The sequence below is a fragment of the Mustelus asterias genome, chromosome 4 (genome assembly GCF_964213995.1).
Source record: "Mustelus asterias chromosome 4, sMusAst1.hap1.1, whole genome shotgun sequence".
Taxonomy (NCBI): domain Eukaryota; kingdom Metazoa; phylum Chordata; class Chondrichthyes; order Carcharhiniformes; family Triakidae; genus Mustelus; species Mustelus asterias.
The window spans coordinates 82,876,176-82,896,652 of record NC_135804.1 but is presented as its reverse complement, the minus strand read 5'-3'; the positions used below and the strand labels follow the sequence as shown (position 1 = coordinate 82,896,652).

General features: G+C 68.3%; 1 protein-coding gene across 3 annotated transcripts in view; it reads left to right on the top strand.

Annotated features, from left to right (window-relative positions):
- Positions 1–4,883: 4,883 nt before the first annotated feature.
- LOC144492814 (U2 snRNP-associated SURP motif-containing protein-like) overlaps positions 4,884–20,477 on the top strand; it is an 82,232-nt gene continuing 66,638 nt past the window's right edge. For 2 of the 3 annotated variants that reach the window (XM_078211286.1, XM_078211284.1), the window contains exon 1: positions 4,895–5,028. The gene's annotated coding sequence lies outside the window, so the exon portion shown is untranslated. Of the gene's footprint in view, positions 5,029–20,477 lie in introns of all 3 variants that reach the window. The other variant, XM_078211285.1, reaches the window with a different exon arrangement.

Genomic DNA, 20,477 nt, shown 5'->3' with positions numbered 1-20,477 from the left:
GTTAAATCTCATGGGATCCAGAGTGAGGTAGCCAATTGGATACAAAATTAGCTTGACGACAGAAGACAGAGGGTGGTTGTTTTTCAAACTGGAGGATTGTGACCAGCGGTGTGCCTCAGGGAAAGGTGCTGGGTCCATTGTTATTTGTTATTTATATTAATGATTTGGATGAGAATTTAGGAGCCATGGTTAGTAAGTTTGCAGATGACACCAAGATTGGTGACATAATGGACAGTGAAGAAGGTTATCTAGGATTGCAACGGGATCTTGATCAATTGGGCCAGTGGGCCGATGAATGGCAAATGGAGTTTAATTTAGATAAATGTGAGGTGATGCATTTTGGTAGATCAAATCGGGGCAGGACTTACTCAGTTAATGGTAGGGCACTGGGGAGAGTTATAAAACAAAGAGAACGAGGAGTACAGGTTCATAGCTACTTGAAAGTGGAGTCACAGATGCATAGGGTGGTGAAGGAGCATTCGGCATGATTGGTTTGATTGGACAGAGCATTGAATACAGGAGTTGAGATGTCTTGTTGAAGTTGTACAAGACATTTGGAAGATCTCATAAAGATAGGACATATACAGTAAATGGCAGAACCCTTAACAGTATTGATAGGCAGAGGGATCTAAGTGTACAGGTTCACAGGTCACTGAAAGTGGCAACGCAGATGGAGAAGGTAGTCAACAATGCATACGACATAAGAACATAAGAACATAAGAAATAGGAGCAGGAGTAGGCCATCTAGCCCCTCGAGCCTGCCCCGCCATTCAATAAGATCATGGCTGATCTGACGTGGATCAGTACCACTTACCCGCCTGATCCCCATAACCCTTAATTCCCTTACCGCTCAGGAATCCATCCATCCGCGCTTTAAACATATTCAGCGAGGTAGCCTCCACCACCTCAATGGGCAGAGAATTCCAGAGATTCACCACCCTCTGGGAGAAGAAGTTCCTCCTCAACTCTGTCTTAAACCGACCCCCCTTTATTTTGAGGCTGTGTCCTCTAGTTTTAACTTCCTTACTAAGTGGAAAGAATCTCTCCGCCTCCACCCTATCCAGCCCCCGCATTATCTTATAAGTCTCCATAAGATCCCCCCTCATCCTTCTAAACTGCAACGAGTACAAACCCAATCTCCTCAGCCTCTCCTCATAATCCAAACCCCTCATCTCCGGTATCAACCTGGTGAACCTTCTCTGCATGCTTACCTTCATCGGCCGGGGTACCGACTTTAAAAATTGGCAAGTCATGTTGCAGCTTTATAGAATCTTAGTGTTGGAATATAGTGTTCAATTCTAGTCGCCACACTACCAGAAGGATGTAGAGGCTTTGGAGAGGGTATAGAAAAGATTTACCAGGATGTTGCCTGGTGTGGGGGGCATTATCCATGAGGAGAGGTTGGAGAAACTTGGTTTGTTCTCACTGGAACGACAGAGGTTGAGGGGCAACCTTATAGGAGTCTACAAGAGTATGAGGAGCATGGACAGAGTGGATAGTCAGAAGCTTTTTCCCAGGGTGGAAGAGTCAAAAACTAGGGGGCATAAGTTTAAGGTGCGAGGGGCAAGGTTTAAAGGAGATGTACGAGGCACGTTTTTTACACAGAGGATGGTGGGTGCCTGGAACTCGCTGCTGGGGAGGTAGTGGAAGCAGATACAATAGTGACTTTTAGTTCAGTCAGGCAGCGTGGTTAGTGCAGGCTTGGAGGGCCGAAGGGCCTGTTCCTGTGCTGTAATTTTCTTTGTTCTTTCTTTGTTCTTTATTAGTAAGGCCACACTTGGAATACTGTGTACAATTCTGGTCACCCTATTATAGAAAGGGTATTATTAAACTAGAAAGAGTGCAGAAAAGATTTACTAGGATGCTTCCAGGACTTGATGGGTTGAATTATGAGGAGAGGCTGGATAGACTGGGACTTTTTTCCCTACAGCATAGAAGGCTTGGGGGTGATCTTATAGAGGTTTATAAAATAATGAGGGGCATAGATCAGTTAGATAGTCAACATCTTTTCCCAATGGTAGGGGAGTCTAAAACTAGAGGGCATAGGTTTAAAGCGAGAGGGGAGAGATACAAAAAAGTCCAGAGGGGCAATTTTTTCACAGGGTGGTGAGTGTCTGGAACAAGCTGCCAGATGTAGTAGTAGAGGCGGGTACAATTTTGTCTTTTGAAAAGCATTTAGACAGATGGGTATAGAGGGATATGGGCCAAATGCGGACAATTGGGACTAGCTTAGTGGTAAAGACTAGGTGGCATGGACAAGTTGGGCCGAAGGGCCTGTTTCCATGCTGTCAACCTCTATGACTCTATTTGTCACATTACAATCTAGGGAATTTTGGAAGATTACAACTAATGCATCCACCATCTCTGCAACCACTTCTTGAAAGGCAGGGGACTAGTCAACCTTTGGTCCCATTTGCTTTTCTAATATTTTTTCTCTCGTCATCGTAGCTATTTTAAATTCATCCTTCCCTTTTGCCTCTTGAATTTCTCCTATTCTTGAATGCTTGTTGTGTCTCCAACCGTGAATCAGATACAAAATACTTGTTCAAAGTCTCAGCTGTTTCCTGGTGTTAATTTCCCAGTCTCACCTTTTCAGTGCTAAGGCACATTTTAGCTACTCTTTTACACTGTCTGTTTTTATATTTCTTGCTAGTTTACTCTCATATTCTAATTTCTCCATTTTTTTTCAGTCATCCTTTGTTGGTTTCTAAAAGCTTTCTGTCCTATCACTCATCTCCACAGCATCTTTTCTGTCAATCTGAAATCATCCTTAAATTCCTTAGTGAGCACAGATGGTGCTCGCTTCTTGTAGAGTCTTCCTCTCTCAATGCAAATGTTTCCCTAAATGTCTGTTAATTCTCCCTTGTTATATCTTTTCACCTACTTTCCCAGTCCAACTTTGTCTTCATAGTAGTTGCCTTTATTTAAGTCTCTAGTTTCAAATGCTGAAAAATCAAAGCTCATGTGTTCACATTCTCTGTAGCCACTTCTTTTAATGCTGGAAGTAGGTCATCATGTTGAGGGAATTTGTTGGTGTTTAGTCCCATTAATTTCTCCATTACTGTTTCTTTAACTAAAATTTTCTCCAGGTTCCTCACTAATTTCTAACTCTGGCGAGTTGATAGTTTGCTTGTTTCTTGCTCCAGTATTGTCTTGCAGCCTTGGCAATTGGCGAGAGGTTGCAGGTTCTGTGCCATTGTGTTTAAAGGCAGTGTGACAACAAGCATTGGAGCCTGGAATTGGGGCTTATTCTTCTATTGATGGTAATTTCCCTGTACGTCTACCACTCGAGGTACAGTGGTAATTATCTGAAGATTTGGTTGGTCGCAAAGAAATTCGACAGACCAGCTCTCCGAAGATCGAAGTGAATTTAGAGCTGAAATCCCAGTTGAGAGTCTGTTTACTAGTGGAACTTTCAGGAATTTGCAGCTTTGTTTAGTTGTCATGACATTGTCAGCCGTTTTACGAAGATTGAGTGTAAGACAGGCATCTCTGCACAAGAAAAAGATTGGTTTCATATGATACATTAGTGGCTCGAGGATCATGTCTATGATTGGAAGTTGGATTCCTCCAGGCCTGAAAGTGGTGTGCCTGTTGTTTGTAGCCAGAGGTCTCTTAGCCTGTAACCTTATCTGAGACGACTGTAACACTGACTCCCATGTCTGATTTGAAGCTGGTGAGGTGACCATTTACTGAGATGTTGCATTACAAAAAGAGAATTCAGGATCCCTAAACTCACTCAAGGAACATGATTAGGTCTCTTTCTGGGAGGTACCTCGATTTCATGGATTGACTTGGGACCCTCGGCTGGTCTGGGTGTCTTAATTTTGCATTGCTTTCCAAGGATTCCCAGGTGGTTGCAGTTGAAACGCTGCTCTGAGATTGCTGGACATTAATCTTGCTTGTGAGGTTGTTTGGCTTCACAGTTTGGCTATTACATTACTTGGCCTGGGGTCGCTCTGACCGACCTGGAATAATTGAAGTTAATCTGTACCATTGGCTTGCTTTTTGCTCTCCCTAAATGCTGTTGTATCTTAGATTAAAATATGTATCAAATTATTTCGACTAGCACACCTACTGAATAAAGTAGTTTATTTACTAATACAGCTTCTGTCTTTCCATCAAATCTTGAAGCTATCATGTATCTTAATTTATTCAGTAATGTCCCCAATTTGTGTTTGGTCTGGTAATGCTGTCCATGGTTGCTTTAAAGCCCTAAATGCTGTGCAGGTTTTAAAGATAGCACTGCCGTAACTGTTTTTTCAGAGTCTCCCCACATTTGTCATGTTTTGGCTGGCTCCAATGGTGAAGGCGGTTCCAACTTCTTTGCCTTTTGCAGTAATTTGTTAAATAAACAATTTTGGGACATCCCTGTGATGTCGGAGGATTTTTGGGTATTTTACAGTGGATTCCCACTTTGGTTGAAGTTTTTAAACCTTTGGCTTTGTTTTCTTCTTGCAACAGATTTGGCCACCATGGGGTATGGGTGCCAATTCTGAACCGAGATGGGCTGCGGAGATTTCGGAAACGGGATGCTCTGCCTTTTATACCTTGTCTTCGAACATGTGTCTCTTTACATCACACTGTGGGCAGTACTGTTTCCCTGTCACACATTAACCCTTGCAATGCCAGGCACCCTTATACTACAATACCACTATTGCCAACAGCGATCAACTCAGTGAACCAACAATGGATCCGTGCTCGCCATGCAAGGACATCACACCCATCCCCAAATAGAATTTCTCAAAGTGTGACACTTAGATCTTTCATCACGCTGTGAATGAATGTGCCCAGAAACATTTACAGCCATCCAACAACACAATACAGTGAGCGAGCTGCGAATAGGTCTCAGACTGGCAGAGTTGCAGAGTGGCTGCGCATGCGCGCTGGCGGCGGCCGGGGCGCAGGCGCAGTGAGGGGCCGGCGCGAGCTTGTTGGCTTGGCTCGGGCGGGAGCGGCGCCGCCATCGGCATTGAGCCCGAAGATTCCAGAGCGGCTTCCCCGGAGAAGGGCCTGCAGCGAGCCAGGGCCTAGAGGCTGCTGCTGTGTTTGTCTGTCTGTGTGAGATGGGTGCTGACAGCGCAGCAGTCGCTTAGGCCTGGACTCGAGCCTGGGGCCCTTTCTGACGGGGCGGGGAAACCGGACGGAGACGAATCGGCGACCAGAGAGTGCCGAGGCCGGGCCGCATCTGCTGAAGAGCCGAGGCCCTTAATCTCGGCGCCGGGTGCGCGACGCGATCGGGGGCGGTGGGTGTGAGGAGAGGGGGGGGGTGGGGGTGGTGGTGGGTGTGAGGGGAGGGGGGGTGGTGGGTGTGAGGGGAGGGGGGGTGGTGGGTGTGAGGGGAGGGGGGGTGGTGGGTGTGAGGGGAGGGGGGGTGGTGGGTGTGAGGGGAGGGGGGCGGTGGTGGTGGTGGGTGTGAGGGGAGGGGGGGTGGTGGGTGTGAGGGGAGGGTGGGGGTGGTGGTGGGTGTGAGGGGAGGGGGGGTGGTGGTGGGTGTGAGGGGAGGGGGGGTGGTGGTGGGTGTGAGGGGAGGGGGGGTGGTGGTGGGTGTGAGGGGAGGGGGGGTGGTGGTGGGTGTGAGGGGAGGGGGGGTGGTGGTGGGTGTGAGGGGAGGGGGGTGGTGGTGGGTGTGAGGGGAGGGGGGGTGGTGGTGGGTGTGAGGGGAGGGGGGGGTGGTGGGTGCGAGGGGAGGGGGGGGTGGTGGGTGCGAGGGGAGGGGGGGGTGGTGGGTGCGAGGGGAGGGGGGGGGTGGTGGGTGCGAGGGGAGGGGGGGGTGGTGGGTGCGAGGGGAGGGGGGGGTGGTGGGTGCGAGGGGAGGGGGGGGTGGTGGGTGCGAGGGGAGGGGGGGTGGTGGGTGCGAGGGGAGGGGGGGGTGGTGGGTGCGAGGGGAGGGGGGGGTGGTGGGTGCGAGGGGAGGGGGGGGTGGTGGGTGCGAGGGGAGGGGGGGTGGTGGGTGCGAGGGGAGGGGGGGTGGTGGGTGCGAGGGGAGGGGGGGGTGGTGGGTGCGAGGGGAGGGGGGGGGTGGTGGGTGCGAGGGGAGGGGGGGGTGGTGGGTGCGAGGGGAGGGGGGGTGGTGGGTGGTGAGGGGAGGGGGGGGTGGTGAGGGGAGTGGGGGGTGGTGAGGGGAGGGGGGGTGGTGGTGGTGAGGGGAGGGGGGTGGTGGTGGAGAGGGGAGGGGGGGGTGGTGAGGGGAGGGGGGGTGGTGGGTGTGAGGGGAGGGAGGGGTGGTGGGTGTGAGGGGAGGGGGGGGTGGTGGGTGTGAGGGGAGGGGGGGGTGGTGGGTGTGAGGGGAGGGGGGGGGTGGTGGGTGTGAGGGGAGGGGTGGGTGGTGGGTGTGAGGGGAGGGGGGGGTGGTGGGTGTGAGGGGGGGGTGGTGGGTGTGAGGGGAGGGGGGGGGTGGTGGGTGTGAGGGGAGGGGGGGTGGTGGGTGTGAGGGGAGGGGTGGGTGGTGGGTGGTGAGAGGGGTGGTGAGGGGAGGGGGGGGTGGTGAGGGGAGGGGGGGGTGGTGAGGGGAGGGGGGGTGGTGGGTGTGAGGGGAGGGGGGGGTGGTGGGTGTGAGGGGAGGGGGGGTGGTGGGGTGTGAGGGGAGGGGGGGGTGGTGGGTGTGAGGGGAGGGGGGGGTGGTGGGTGTGAGGGGAGGGGGGGTGGTGGGTGTGAGGGGAGGGGGGGGTGGTGGGTGTGAGGGGAGGGGGGGCTGGTGGGTGTGAGGGGAGGGGGGGTGTGGGTGTAAGGGGAGGGGGGTGGTGAGGGGAGGGGGGGGTGGTGAGGGGAGGGGGGGGTGGTGAGGGGAGGGGGGGTGGTGGGTGTAAGGGGAGGGGGGGTGGTGAGGGGAGGGGGGGGTGGTGAGGGGTGGGGGGTGGTGAGGGGAGGGGGGGGTGGTGAGGGGAGGGGGGGTGGTGAGGGGGGGGGATGATGGGAGGGGGGGTGGGTGGGTGTGAGGGGAGGGGAGGGGGTGTGGTGGGTGTGAGGGGAGGGGGGGGTGGTGAGGGGAGGGGGGGGTGGTGGGTGTGGGGAGGGAGGGGGGGGTGGTGGTGGGGGGGGAGGGGGGGGGTGAGGGGAGGGGGGGGTGGTGAGGGGAGTGGGGGGTAGTGGGTGCGTGGGGGGGGGGGTGGTGAGGGGAGTGGGGGGTAGTGGGGTGAGGGGGGGGTAGGGGGGGGGGAGGGGGGGTGGGGGGTGAGAGGGGGGGGTGGGTGGTGGGTGGGTGCGAGGGGAGGGGGGGTGGTGGTGGGTGCGAGGGGAGGGGGGGTGGTGGTGGGTGCGAGGGGAGGGGGGTGGTGGTGGTGCGAGGGGAGGGGGGGTGGTGGTGGGTGCGAGGGGAGGGGGGGTGGTGGTGGGTGCGAGGGGAGGGGGGGTGGTGGTGGGTGCGAGGGAGGGGGGGTGGTGGTGGGTGCGAGGGGAGGGGGGGTGGTGGTGGGTGCGAGGGGAGGGGGGTGGTGGTGGGTGCGAGGGGAGGGGGGTGGAGCGTGCGAGGGTGTGAGGGGAGGGGGGGTGGTGGTGGGTGCGAGGGGAGGGGGGGTGGTGGTGGGTGCGAGGGGAGGGGGGGTGGTGGTGGGTGCGAGGGGAGGGGGGGTGGTGGTGGGTGCTAGGGGAGGAGGGGTGGTGGTGGGTGCAAGGGGAGGGGGGTGGTGGTGGTGGGTGCGAGGGGAGGCGGGGGTGGTGGTGGTGGTGGGTGCGAGGGGAGGGGGGTGGTGGTGGTGGGTGCGAGGGGAGGGGGGGTGGTGGTGGGTGCCAGGGGAGGTGGGGTGGTGGTGGGTGCGAGGGGAGGGGGATGGTGGTGGGTGCGAGCGGAGGGGGTGTGGTGGTGGGTGCGAGGGGAGGCGGGGGTGGTGGTGGTGGGTGCGAGGGGGGGCGGGGGTGGTGGTGGTGGTGGGTGCGAGGGGGGGTGGTGGTGGTGGGTGCGAGGGGGGGTGGTGGTGGTGGGTGCGAGGGGGGGTGGTGGTGGTGGGTGCGAGGGGGGGTGGTGGTGGTGGGTGCGGGGGGGTGGTGGTGGTGGGTGCGAGGGGGGGTGGTGGTGGTGGGTGCGAGGGGGGGGTGGTGGTGGTGGGTGCGAGGGGGGGTGGTGGTGGTGGGTGCGAGGGGGGGTGGTGGTGGTGGGTGCGAGGGGGGGGTGGTGGTGGTGGGTGCGAGGGGGGGGTGGTGGTGGTGGGTGCGAGGGGGGGTGGTGGTGGTGGTGGGTGCGAGGGGGGGTGGTGGTGGTGGGTGCGAGGGGGGTAGGGGGGTGGTGGTGGTGGGTGCGAGGGGGGGTGGTGGTGGTGGGTGCGAGGGGGGGTGGTGGTGGTGGGTGCGAGGGGGGGTGGTGGTGGTGGGTGCGAGGGGGGGCTGGTGGGTGCGAGGGGGGGTGGTGGTGGTGGGTGCGAGGGGGGCTGGTGGGTGCGAGGGGGGCTGGTGGGTGCGAGGGGGGGTGGTGGTGGTGGGTGCGAGGGGGGGTGGTGGTGGTGGGTGCGAGGGGGGGTGGTGGTGGTGGGTGCGAGGGGGGGTGGTGGTGGTGGGTGCGAGGGGGGGTGGTGGTGGTGGGTGCGAGGGGGGGTGGTGGTGGTGGTGGTGGTGGGTGCGAGGGGGGGTGGTGGTGGTGGGTGCGAGGGGGGGGTGGTGGTGGTGGGTGCGAGGGGGGGTGGTGGTGGTGGGTGCGAGGGGGGGGTGGTGGTGGTGGGTGCGAGGGGGGGCGGGGGTGGTGGTGGTGGTGGGTGCGAGGGGGGGTGGTGGTGGTGGGTGCGAGGGGGGGTGGTGGTGGTGGGTGCGAGGGGGGGTGGTGGTGGTGGGTGCGAGGGGGGGCGGGGGTGGTGGTGGGTGCGAGGGGGGGCGGGGGTGGTGGTGGTGGTGGGTGCGAGGGGGGGTGGTGGGTGCGAGGGGGGGTGGTGGTGGTGGGTGCGAGGGGGGGGGTGGTGGTGGTGGGTGCGAGGGGGGGGGTGGTGGTGGTGGGTGCGAGGGGGGTGGTGGTGGTGGGTGCGAGGGGGGTGGTGGTGGTGGGTGCGAGGGGGGGTGGTGGTGGTGGGTGCGAGGGGGGGTGGTGGTGGTGGGTGCGAGGGGGGGGTGGTGGTGGTGGGTGCGAGGGGGGGTGGTGGTGGTGGGTGCGAGGGGGGCTGGTGGGTGCGAGGGGGGGTGGTGGTGGTGGGTGCGAGGGGGCTGGTGGGTGCGAGGGGGGTGGTGGTGGTGGGTGCGAGGGGGGGTGGTGGTGGTGGGTGCGAGGGGGGGTGGTGGTGGTGGGTGCGAGGGGGGGTGGTGGTGGTGGGTGCGAGGGGGGGTGGTGGTGGTGGGTGCGAGGGGGGGTGGTGGTGGTGGTGGTGGTGGGTGCGAAGGGGGGTGGTGGTGGTGGGTGCGAGGGGGGGGTGGTGGTGGTGGTGCGAGGGGGGGGTGGTGGTGGTGGGTGCGAGGGGGGGGTGGTGGTGGTGGGTGCGAGGGGGGGGTGGTGGTGGTGGGTGCGAGGGGGGGTGGTGGTGGTGGGTGCGAGGGGGGGTGGTGGTGGTGGGTGCGAGGGGGGTGGTGGTGGTGGGTGCGAGGGGGGGTGGTGGTGGTGGGTGCGAGGGGGGGTGGTGGTGGTGGGTGCGAGGGGGGGTGGTGGGTGTGAGGGGGGGTGGTGGTGGTGGGTGCGAGGGGGGGTGGTGGTGGTGGGTGCGAGGGGGGGTGGTGGTGGTGGGTGCGAGGGGGGGTGGTGGTGATGGGTGCGAGGGGGGGTGGTGGTGGGTGCGGGGGGGGGTGGGTGCGAAGGGGTGGTGGTGGTGGTGGGTGGGGGTGGTGGTGGGGGGGGTGGGGGTGGTGGAGGGTGCGGGGGGGGGGGTGGGTGCGAAGAGGTGGTGGTGGTGGTGGGTGGGGGTGGTGGTGGTGGTGGTGGGGGGGGGTGGGGGAGGTGGTGGCGGGAGTTGTGGTGGCGGGGGGGGGTGGGTGCGAGGGGGGTGGTGGTAGTGGGTGCGAGGGGGGGTGGTGGTGGTGGGTGCGAGGGGGGGTGGTGGTGGGTGCGGGGGGGGGTGGGTGCGAAGGGGTGGTGGTGGTGGTGGTGGGTGGGGGTGGTGGTGGGGGGGGGGGTGGGGGAGGTGGTGGCAGGGGTTGTGGTGGTGGGGGGGGGGGTGGGGGGGGGGTGGGGGAGGTGGTGGCAGGGGTTGTGGTGGTTGCGGGGGGGGGTGGGTGCGAGGGGGGGTGGTGGTGGTGGGTGCGAGGGGGGGTGGTGGTGATGGTGGGTGCGAGGGGAGGTGGTTGTGGGTGCGAGGGGGGGTGGTGGTGGTGGGTGCGAGGGGGGGTGGTGGTGGTGGGTGCGAGGGGGGGTGGTGGTGGTGGGTGCGAGGGGGGGTGGTGGTGGTGGGTGCGAGGGGGGGTGGTGGTGGTGGGTGCGAGGGGGGGTGGTGGTGGTGGGTGCGAGGGGGGGTGGTGGTGGTGGGTGCGAGGGGGGTGGTGGTAGTGGTGGTGGTGGGTGCGAGGGGGCGGTGGGGGTGGTGGTGGGTGCGAGGAGGGGTGGGGGTGGTGGTGGGTGCGAGGGGGGGTGGGGGTGGTGGTGGGTGTGAGGGGAGGGGGGGGAGGTGGTGGTGGGTGCGAGGGGGGGTGGTGGTGGGTGCGAGGGGGGGTGGTGGTGGGTGCGAGGGGGGGGTGGTGGGTGCGAGGGGGGGGGTGGTGGTGGGTGCGAGGGGGGGTCGTGGTGGGTGCGAGGGGGGTTGGTGGTGGGGGCGAGGGGACGGGGGGTGGTGGGGGCGAGGGGACGGGGGGTGGTGGGGGCGAGGGGAGTGGGTGGTGGGGGCGAGGGGAGTGGGTGGTGGGGCGAGGGGAGGGGGTGGTGGGGGCGAGGGGAGGGGGTGGTGGGTGCGAGGGGAGGGGGTGGTGGGGGCGAGGGGAGGGGTGGTGGGGGCGAGGGGAGGGGGTGGTGGGGGCGAGGGAGGGGGTGGTGGGGGCGAGGGGAGGGGGTGGTGGGGGCGAGGGGAGGGGGTGGTGGGGGGCGAGGGGAGGGGGTGGTGGGGGCGAGGGGAGGGGGTGGTGGGGGCGAGGGGAGGGGGTGGTGGGGGCGAGGGGAGGGGGTGGTGGGGGCGAGGGGAGGGGGTGGTGGGGGCGAGGGGAGGGGGTGGTGGGGGCGAGGGTAGGGGGTGGTGGGGGCGAGAGGAGGGGGTGGTGGGGGCGAGGGGAGGGGGGTTGGGGGCGAGGGGAGGGGGGTTGGGGGCGAGGGGAGGGGGGGTGCGGTGGATGTGAGGGGAAGGGGTGCGGTGGATGTGAGGGGAGGGGGGTGCGGTTGGTGGGAGGAGAGGGGGTGCGGTGGGTGTGTGAGGGGAGGGGGAGCTCTGTGTATGAGGGGAGGGGGGGCTGTGGGGGGGGGGCTGTGGGTGTGAGGGGAGGGGGGGCTGTGGGTGTGAGGGGAGGGGGGGCTGTGGGTGTGAGGGGAGGGGGGGCTGTGGGTGTGAGGGGAGGGGGGGCTGTGGGTGTGAGGGGATGGGGGGGCTGTGGGTGTGAGGGGAGGGGGGGCTGTGGGTGTGAGGGGAGGGGGGGCTGTGGGTGTGTGGGGAGGGAGTCATGTGGGTGTGAGGGGAGGGGGGGCTGTGGGTGTGAGGGGAGGGGGTCATGTGGGTGTGAGGGCAGGGGGGGTCGGTGAGTGGAGGCGGTGCCGGTGGGTGTGAGGGGCGGGGGGGCGCTGGGTGTGAGGGGAGGGTGGGTGTGAGGGGAGGGTGGGCGGTGGGTGTCAGGGGAAGGTGGGCGGTGGGTGTCAGGGGAGGGTGGGCGGTGGGTGTCAGGGGAGGGTGGGCGGTGGGTGTCAGGGGAGGGGGCCGGTGGGTGTGAGGGGAGGGGGCGGCGGTGGGTGTGAGGGGAGGGGGACGGTGGGTGTGAGGGGTGGGTGGGCGGTGGGTGTGAGGGGAGGGTGGGCTGTGGGTGTGAGGGGAGGGGCTGGGCGGTGGGTGTGAGGGGAGGGGGGCGCGGTGGGTGTGAGGGGAGGGAGGGGGGCGGTGGGTGTGAGGGGAGGGAGGGTGTGAGGGGAGGGGGAAGCATGGTGGGTGTGAGGGGAGGGAGGGAGGCGAGTCTGTGGGTGTGAGGGGAGGGGGGACTGTGGGTGTGAGGGGAGGGTGGGTGTGGGGGGGGGGCTGTGGGTGTGAGGAGGGGGGGCTGTGGCTGTGGAGGGGGGGCTGTGGCTGTGAGGGGGGTGCTGTGGGTGTGAGGGGAGGGGGAGGCTGTGTGAGGTGAGGGGGGGGCTGAGTGTGTGAGGGGAGGCGGGACTGTGCGTGTGATGGAGGGGGGGGGCTGTGGGTGTGAGGGGAGGGGGGTGCTGTGTGTGTGAGGGGAGGGGGGGCTGTGTGTGTGAGGGGAGGGGGGGGCAGTGGGTGTGAGGGCAGGGGGGGCCAGTGAGTGAGAGTGGAGGGGGCGCTGGTGGGTGTGAGGGGAGGGCGGGCGGTGGGTGTGAAGGGAGCAGGGCTGTGGATGTGAGGGGAGGGGGGCTGTGTGTGTGATGGGAGGGGGGGGGCTGTGGGTGTGAGGGGAGGGGGGGCGTGCTGTGGGTGTGAGGGGAGGGGGGGCTGGTGAGTGGAGGCGGTGCCGGTGGGTGTGAGGCGAGGGGGGGCGCTGGGTGTGAAGGGAGGGGGAGGGTGGGCGGTGGGTGTGACGGGTGGGTGTGAGGGGCGGGTGGGCGGCGGGTTTGAGGGGAGGGTGGGCGGTGGGTGTGAGGGGAGGGTGGGCGGTGGGCGTGAGGGGAGGGTGGGCGGTGGGCGTGAGGGGAGGGTGGGCGCTGGGTGTGAGGGGAGGAGGCCGGTGGGTGTGAAGGGAGGGGGAGCGGTGGGTATGAGTGGTGGGGGCGGCGGCCGGTGTGAAGGGAGTGGCCGGCGGTCGGTGTGAAGGGAGGTGGCGGCGCTGGGTGTGAGGGGAGGGGGGGCGGTGGGTGGGTGGGAGGTGGGTGTGAGGGGTGGGTGGGCGGTGTGTGTGAGGGGAGGGGGGGCTGTGTGTGTGAGGGGAGGGGGGTGCTGTGTGAGGGGAGAGGGGGCTGTGGGTGTGAGGGGAGGGGGGGCTGTGGGTGTGAGGGGAGGGGGGGGGCTGTGGGTGTGAGGGGAGGGGGGGGCTGTGGGTGAGGGGAGAGGGTGGCTGTGGGTGTGAGGGGAGGGGGGGGCTGTGTGTGTGACGGGAGGGTGGGGCTGTGGGTGTGAGGGGAGGGGGGGCTGTGGGTGTGAGGGGAGGGGGTGGCTGTGTGTGTGAGGGGAGGGGGGGGCTGGGTGTGTGAGGAGGGTGGGGGCTGTGGGTGTGAGGGGAGGGGGGGCGGTGGATGTGAGGGGAGGGGGGAGCGGTGGGTGTGAGGGTGGGGGAGCGGTGGGTGTGAGGGCGGGGGGGGCGGTGGGTGTGAGGGGAGGGGGAGGCGGTGGGTGTGAGGGGAGGGGGGGCGGTGGGTGTGAGGGGAGGGGGGGGCGGTGTGTGTGAGGGGAGGGGGGGGCGGTGGGTGTGAGGGGAGGGGGAGGCGGTGGGTGTGAGGGGAGGGGGAGGCGGTGGGTGTGAGGGGAGGGGGAGGCGGTGGGTGTGAGGGGAGGGGGAGGCGGTGGGTGTGAGGGGAGGGGGAGGCGGTGGGTGTGAGGGGAGGGGGAGGCGGTGGGTGTGAGGGGAGGGGGAGGCGGTGGGTGTGAGGGGAGGGGGAGGCGGTGGGTGTGAGGGGAGGGGGAGGCGGTGGGTGTGAGGGGAGGGGGAGGCGGTGGGTGTGAGGGGAGGGGGAGGCGGTGGGTGTGAGGGGAGGGGGAGGCGGTGGGTGTGAGGGGAGGGGGAGGCGGTGGGTGTGAGGGGAGGGGGAGGCGCTGGGTGTGAGGGGAGGGGGAGGCGCTGGGTGTGAGGGGAGGGGGAGGCGCTGGGTGTGAGGGGAGGGGGAGGCGGTGGGTGTGAGGGGAGGGGGAGGCGGTGGGTGTGAGGGGAGGGGGAGGCGGTGGGTGTGAGGGGAGGGGGAGGCGGTGGGTGTGAGGGGAGGGGGAGGCGGTGGGTGTGAGGGGAGGGGGAGGCGGTGGGTGTGAGGGGAGGGGGAGGCGGTGGCTGTGAGGGGAGGGGGAGGCGGTGGGTGTGAGGGGAGGGGGAGGCGGTGGGTGTGAGGGGAGGGGGAGGCGGTGGGTGTGAGGGGAGGGGGAGGCGGTGGGTGTGAGGGGAGGGGGAGGGGGAGGGGGAGGTGGTGGGTGTGAGGGGAGGGGAGGGGGGGCGGTGGGTGTGAGGGGAGGGGGAGGCGGTGGGTGTGAGGGGAGGGGGAGGCGGTGGGTGTGAGGGGAGGGGGAGGCGGTGGGTGTGAGGGGAGGGGGAGGCGGTGGGTGTGAGGGGAGGGGGAGGCGGTGGGTGTGAGGGGAGGGGGAGGCGGTGGGTGTGAGGGGAGGGGGAGGCGGTGGGTGTGAGGGGAGGGGGAGGCGGTGGGTGTGAGGGGAGGGGGAGGCGGTGGGTGTGAGGGGAGGCGGTGGGTGTGAGGGGGGGGAGGCGGTGGGTGTGAGGGTGGGGGGCGGCGGTGGGTGTGAGGTTGGGTGGGGCGGTGGATGTGAGGGTAGGGGGGTGGGTGTGAGGGGAGGGGGTGCGGTGTGTGTGAGGGGGGACGGGAGGGGGCGGTGGATGTGAGGGGAGTGGGAGGTGGTGGGCGTGAGGGGAGGGGGTGGCGGTGGGCGTGAGGGGGTGAGGCGGTGGGTGTGAGGGGGGTGCGGGGGTGGATGTGAGGTTGGGGGGGGTGGATGTGAGGGTAGGGGGGTGGGTGTGAGGGTAGGGGGGTGGGTGTGAGGGGAGGGGGTGCGGTGTGTGTGAGGGGGCGGCGGTGGGTGTGAGGGGGGACGGGAGGGGGCGGTGGATGTGAGGGGCGTGGGAGGTGGTGGGCGTGAGGGGAGTGGGAGGTGGTGGGCGTGAGGGGAGGGGGAGGCGGTGGGCGTGAATGGAGGGAGGGGCGGTGGGCGTGAGGGGGGGAGTGGCGGGGGGGGCGGTGGGTGTGAGGGGAGGGGGTGGCGGTGGGTGTGAGGGGGGGGGGCGGTGGGTGTGAGGGTGGGGGAGCGGTGGGTGTGAGGGCGGGGGGGCGGTGGGTGTGAGATGAGGGGGGGCGGAGAGTGTGAGGGGAGGGGGGGGCGGTGGGTGTGAGGGGAGGGGGGGCGGTGGGTGTGAGGGGAGGGGGGCGGTGGGTGTGAGGGGAGGGGGAGGCGGTGGGTGTGAGGGGAGGGGTAGGCGGTGGTTGTGAGGGGAGGGGGAGGCGGTGGGTGTGAGGGGAGGGGGAGGCGGTGGGTGTGAGGGAAGGGGGAGGCGGTGGGTGTGAGGGGAGGGGGAGGCGGTGGGTGTGAGGGGAGGGGGAGGCGGTGGGTGTGAGGGGAGGGGGAGGCGGTGGGTGTGAGGGGAGGGGGAGGCGGTGGGTGTGAGGGGAGGGGGAGGCGGTGGGTGTGAGGGGAGGGGAGGCGGTGGGTGTGAGGGAAGGGGGAGGCGGTGGGTGTGAGGGGAGGGGGAGGCGGTGGGTGTGAGGGGAGGGGGAGGCGGTGGGTGTGAGGGGAGGGGGAGGGGGAGGCGGTGGGTGTGAGGGGAGGGGGGGCGGTGGGTGTGAGGGGAGGGGGAGGCGGTGGGTGTGAGGGGAGGGGGAGGCGGTGGGTGTGAGGGGAGGGGGAGGCGGTGGGTGTGAGGGGAGGGGGAGGCGGTGGGTGTGAGGGGAGGGGGAGGCGGTGGGTGTGAGGGGAGGGGGAGGCGGTGGGTGTGAGGGGGGGGAGGCGGTGGGTGTGAGGGTGGGGGGCGGCGGTGGGTGTGAGGTTGGGTGGGGCGGTGGATGTGAGGGTGGGGGGGGTGGATGTGAGGGGAGGGGGTGCGGTGTGTGTGAGGGGGGACGGGAGGGGGCGGTGGATGTGAGGGGAGTGGGAGGTGGTGGGCGTGAGGGGAGGGGGTGGCGGTGGGCGTGAGGGGGGGAGGCGGTGGGTGTGAGGGGGGGGCGGGGGTGGATGTGAGGTTGGGGGGGGGTGGATGTGAGGGTAGGGGGGGTGGGTGTGAGTGGAGGGGGTGCGGTGTGTGTGAGGGGGCGGCGGTGGGTGTGAGGGGGGACGGGAGGGGGCGGTGGATGTGAGGGGCGTGGGAGGTGGTGGGCGTGAGGGGATTGGGAGGTGGTGGGCGTGAGGGGAGGGGGAGGCGGTGGGCGTGAGTGGAGGGAGGGGCGGTGGGCGTGAGGGGGGGAGTGGCGGGGGGGGCGGTGGGTGTGAGGGGAGGGGGTGGCGGTGGGTGTGAGGGGAGGGGGTGGCGGTGGGTGTGAGGGGAGGGGGGCGGTGGGTGTGAGGGGAGGGGGGGGCGGTGGGTGTGGGGATGGGGGGCGTTGGGTGAGAGGGGATTGGGGGGCGTTGGGTGTGAGGGGAGTGGGGGCGTTGGGTGTGAGGGGAAAAGGGGGTGGAGGGTGTGAGGGGAGGGGGTGGCATTGGGTGTTGGGGGCACGGTGGGTGTGAGGGGAGGTTGAGCGGTGGGTGTGAGGGGAGGGGGCGGTGGGCGGTGAGGGGGAGGGGTGGCGTTTGGTGTGAGGGGAGGGGGGGCGTTGGGTGTGAGGGGGGCGGTGGGTGTGCGGGGAGGGGGAGCGGTGGGTGTGCGGGGAGGGGGAGCGGTGGGTGTGAGGGGAGGGGAGCCGGTGGGTGTGAGGGCAGGATGGGGGCCGATGGGTGTGAGGGGAGCGGTTTGCGGTGTGTGTGAGGGGAGGGTGTGGCCGTGGGTGTGAGGGGAGGGGTCGGTGGGTGTGTGGTGAGTGGGGGGCGGTGGGTGTGTGGGGAGTGGGGGGCGGTGGGTGTGTGGGGAGGGGGAGGCGGTGGGTGTGTGGGGAGGGGGGGGCGGTGGGTGTGTGGGGAGGGGGGGCGGTGGGTGTGTGGGGAGGGGGGGCGGTGGGTGTGTGGGGAGGGGGGGCGGTGGGTGTGTGGGGAGGGGGGGGCGGTGGGTGTGTGGGGAGGGGGGGCGGTGGGTGTGTGGGGAGGGGGGGCGGTGGGTGTGTGGGGAGGGGGGGCGGTGGGTGTGTGGGGAGGGGGGGGGGTGGGTGTGTGGGGAGGGGGGGGCGGTGGGTGTGTGGGGAGGGGGGGGCGGTGGGTGTGTGGGGAGGGGGGGCGGTCCCCGCCTCCCCCCTGCCCCGGTCCCCGCCTCCCCCGTGCCCCGGTCCCCGCCTCCCCCGTGCCCCGGTCCCCGCCTCCCCCGTGCCCCGGTCCCCGCCTCCCCCGTGCCCCGGTCCCCGCCTCCCCCGTGCCCCGGTCCCCGCCTCCCCCGTGCCCCGGTCCCCGCCTCCCCCGTGCCCCGGTCCCCGCCTCCCCCGTGCCCCGGTCCCCGCCTCCCCCGTGCCCCGGTCCCCGCCTCCCCCGTGCCCCGGTCCCCGCCTCCCCCGTGCCCCGGTCCCCGCCTCCCCCGTGCCCCGGTCCCCGCCTCCCCCGTGCCCCGGTCCCCGCCTCCCCCGTGCCCCGGTCCCCGCCTCATCCCCCTCCCCGGTCCCCGCCTCATCCCCCTCCCCGCTCCCCGCCTCATCCCCCTCCCCGCTCCCCGCCTCATCCCCCTCCCCGCTCCCCGCCTCATCCCCCTCCCCGCTCCCCGCCTCATCCCCCTCCCCGCTCCCCGCCTCATCCCCCTCCCCGGTCCCCGCCTCATCCCCCTCCCCGGTCCCCGCCCCATCCCCCTCCCCGGTCCCCGCCCCATCCCCCTCCCCGGTCCCCGCCCCATCCCCCTCCCCGGTCCCCGCCCCATCCCCCTCCCCGGTCCCCGCCCCATCCCCCTCCCCGGTCCCCGCCCCATCCCCCTCCCCGGTCCCCGCCCCATCCCCCTCCCCGGTCCCCGCCCCATCCCCCTCCCCGGTCCCCGCCCCATCCCCCTCCCCGGTCCCCGCCCCATCCCCCTCCCCGGTCCCCGCCCCATCCCCCTCCCCGGTCCCCGCCCCATCCCCCTCCCCGGTCCCCGCCCCATCCCCCTCCCCGGTCCCCGCCCCATCCCCCTCCCGGTCCCCGCCCCATCCCCCTCCCCGCCCCATCCCCCTCCCCGGTCCCCGCCCCATCCCCCTCCCCGGTCCCCGCCCCATCCCCCTCCCCGGTCCCCGCCCCATCCCCCTCCCCGGTCCCCGCCCCATCCCCCTCCCCGGTCCCCGCCCCATCCCCCTCCCCGGTCCCCGCCCCATCCCCCTCCCCGGTCCCCGCCCCATCCCCCTCCCCGGTCCCCGCCCCTTCCCCCTCCCCGGTCGCCCCTTCCCCCTCCCCGGTCGCCCCTTCCCCCTCCCCGGTCGCCCCTTCCCCCTCCCCGGTCGACCCCCCTCCCGGTCGCCCAATCCCCCTCCCCGGTCACCGGCGGGTGGGAGGGGAAGGGTGGGTGTGAGGGGAGGGGGGGCGGTGGGTGTGAGGGGAGGGGGAGGCGGTGGGTGTGAGGGGAGGGGGAGGCGGTGGGTGTGAGGGGAGGGGGAGGCGGTGGGTGTGAGGGGAGGGGGAGGCGGTGGGTGTGAGGGGAGGGGGAGGCGGTGGGTGTGAGGGGAGGGGGAGGGGGAGGCGGTGGGTGTGAGGGGAGGGGGAGGCGGTGGGTGTGAGGGGAGGGGGAGGCGGTGGGTGTGAGGGGGAGGCGGTGGGTGTGAGGGGAGGGGGAGGCGGTGGGTGTGAGGGGAGGGGGAGGCGCTGGGTGTGAGGGGAGGGGGAGGCGGTGGGTGTGAGGGAGGGGGAGGCGGTGGGTGTGAGGGAGGGGGAGGCGGTGGGTGTGAGGGGAGGGGGAGGCGGTGGGTGTGAGGGGAGGGGGAGGCGGTGGGTGTGAGGGGAGGGGGAGGCGGTGGGTGTGAGGGGAGGGGGAGGCGGTGGGTGTGAGGGGAGGGGGAGGCGGTGGGTGTGAGGGGAGGGGGAGGCGGTGGGTGTGAGGGGAGGGGGAGGCGGTGGGTGTGAGGGGAGGGGGGGCGGTGGGTGTGAGGGGAGGGGGAGGCGGTGGGTGTGAGGGGAGGGGGAGGCGGTGGGTGTGAGGGGAGGGGGAGGCGGTGGGTGTGAGGGGAGGGGAGGCGGTGGGTGTGAGGGGAGGGGGAGGCGGTGGGTGTGAGGGGAGGGGGAGGCGGTGGGTGTGAGGGGAGGGGGAGGCGGTGGGTGTGAGGGGGGGGAGGCGGTGGGTGTGAGGGTGGGGGGCGGCGGTGGGTGTGAGGTTGGGTGGGGCGGTGGATGTGAGGGTGGGGGGGGTGGATGTGAGGGTAGGGGGGTGGGTGTGAGGGGAGGGGGTGCGGTGTGTGTGAGGGGGGACGGGAGGGGGCGGTGGATGTGAGGGGAGTGGGAGGTGGTGTGCGTGAGGGGAGGGGGTGGCGGTGGGCGTGAGGGGGGGAGGCGGTGGGTGTGAGGGGGGGGCGGGGGTGGATGTGAGGTTGGGGGGGGGTGGATGTGAGGGTAGGGGGGGTGGGTGTGAGGGTAGGGGGGGTGGGTGTGAGGGGAGGGGGTGCGGTGTGTGTGAGGGGGCGGCGGTGGGTGTGAGGGGGGACGGGAGGGGGCGGTGGATGTGAGGGGCGTGGGAGGTGGTGGGCGTGAGGGGAGTGGGAGGTGGTGGGCGTGAGGGGAGGGGGAGGCGGTGGGCGTGAGTGGAGGGAGGGGCGGTGGGTGTGAGGGGAGGGGGTGGCGGTGGGTGTGAGGGGAGGGGGTGGCGGTGGGTGTGAGGGGAGGGGGGGGCGGTGGGTGTGAGGGGAGGGGGGGCGGTGGGTGTGGGGATGGGGGGCGTTGGGTGAGAGGGGATTGGGGGGCGTTGGGTGTGAGGGGAGTGGGGGCGTTGGGTGTGAGGGGAAAAGGGGGTGGAGGGTGTGAGGGGAGGGGGTGGCATTGGGTGTTGGGGGCACGGTGGGTGTGAGGGGAGGTTGAGCGGTGGGTGTGAGGGGAGGGGGCGGTGGGCGTGAGGGGAGGGGGTGGCGTTTGGTGTGAGGGGAGGGGGGCGTTGGGTGTGAGGGGGGCGGTGGGTGTGCGGGGAGGGGGAGCGGTGGGTGTGAGGGGGGCGGTGGGTGTGCGGGGAGGGGGAGCGGTGGGTGTGAGGGGAGGGGGGGCGGTGGGTGTGCGGGGAGGGGGAGCGGTGGGTGTGAGGGGGCGGTGGGTGTGCGGGGAGGGGGAGCGGTGGGTGTGAGGGGAGGGGAGCCGGTGGGTGTGAGGGCAGGATGGGGGCCGATGGGTGTGAGGGGAGCGGTTTGCGGTGTGTGTGAGGGGAGGGTGTGGCCGTGGGTGTGAGGGGAGGGGTCGGTGGGTGTGTGGTGAGTGGGGGGCGGTGGGTGTGTGGGGAGTGGGGGGCGGTGGGTGTGTGGGGAGGGGGAGGAGGTGGGTGTGTGGGGAGGGGGGGGGCGGTGGGTGTGTGGGGAGGGGGGGGCGGTGGGTGTGTGGGGAGGGGGGGGCGGTGGGTGTGTGGGGAGGGGGGCGGTGGGTGTGTGGGGAGGGGGGGCGGTGGGTGTGTGAGGAGGGGGGGGGCGGTGGGTGTGTGGGGAAGGGGGAGCGGTGGGTGTGTGGGGGAGGGGGGGGGCGGTGGGTGTGTGGGGAGGGGGTGGCGGTGGGTGTGTGGGGAGGGGGGGCGGTCCCCGCCTCCCCCGTGCCCCGGTCCCCGCCTCCCCCGGTCCCCACCTCCCCCGT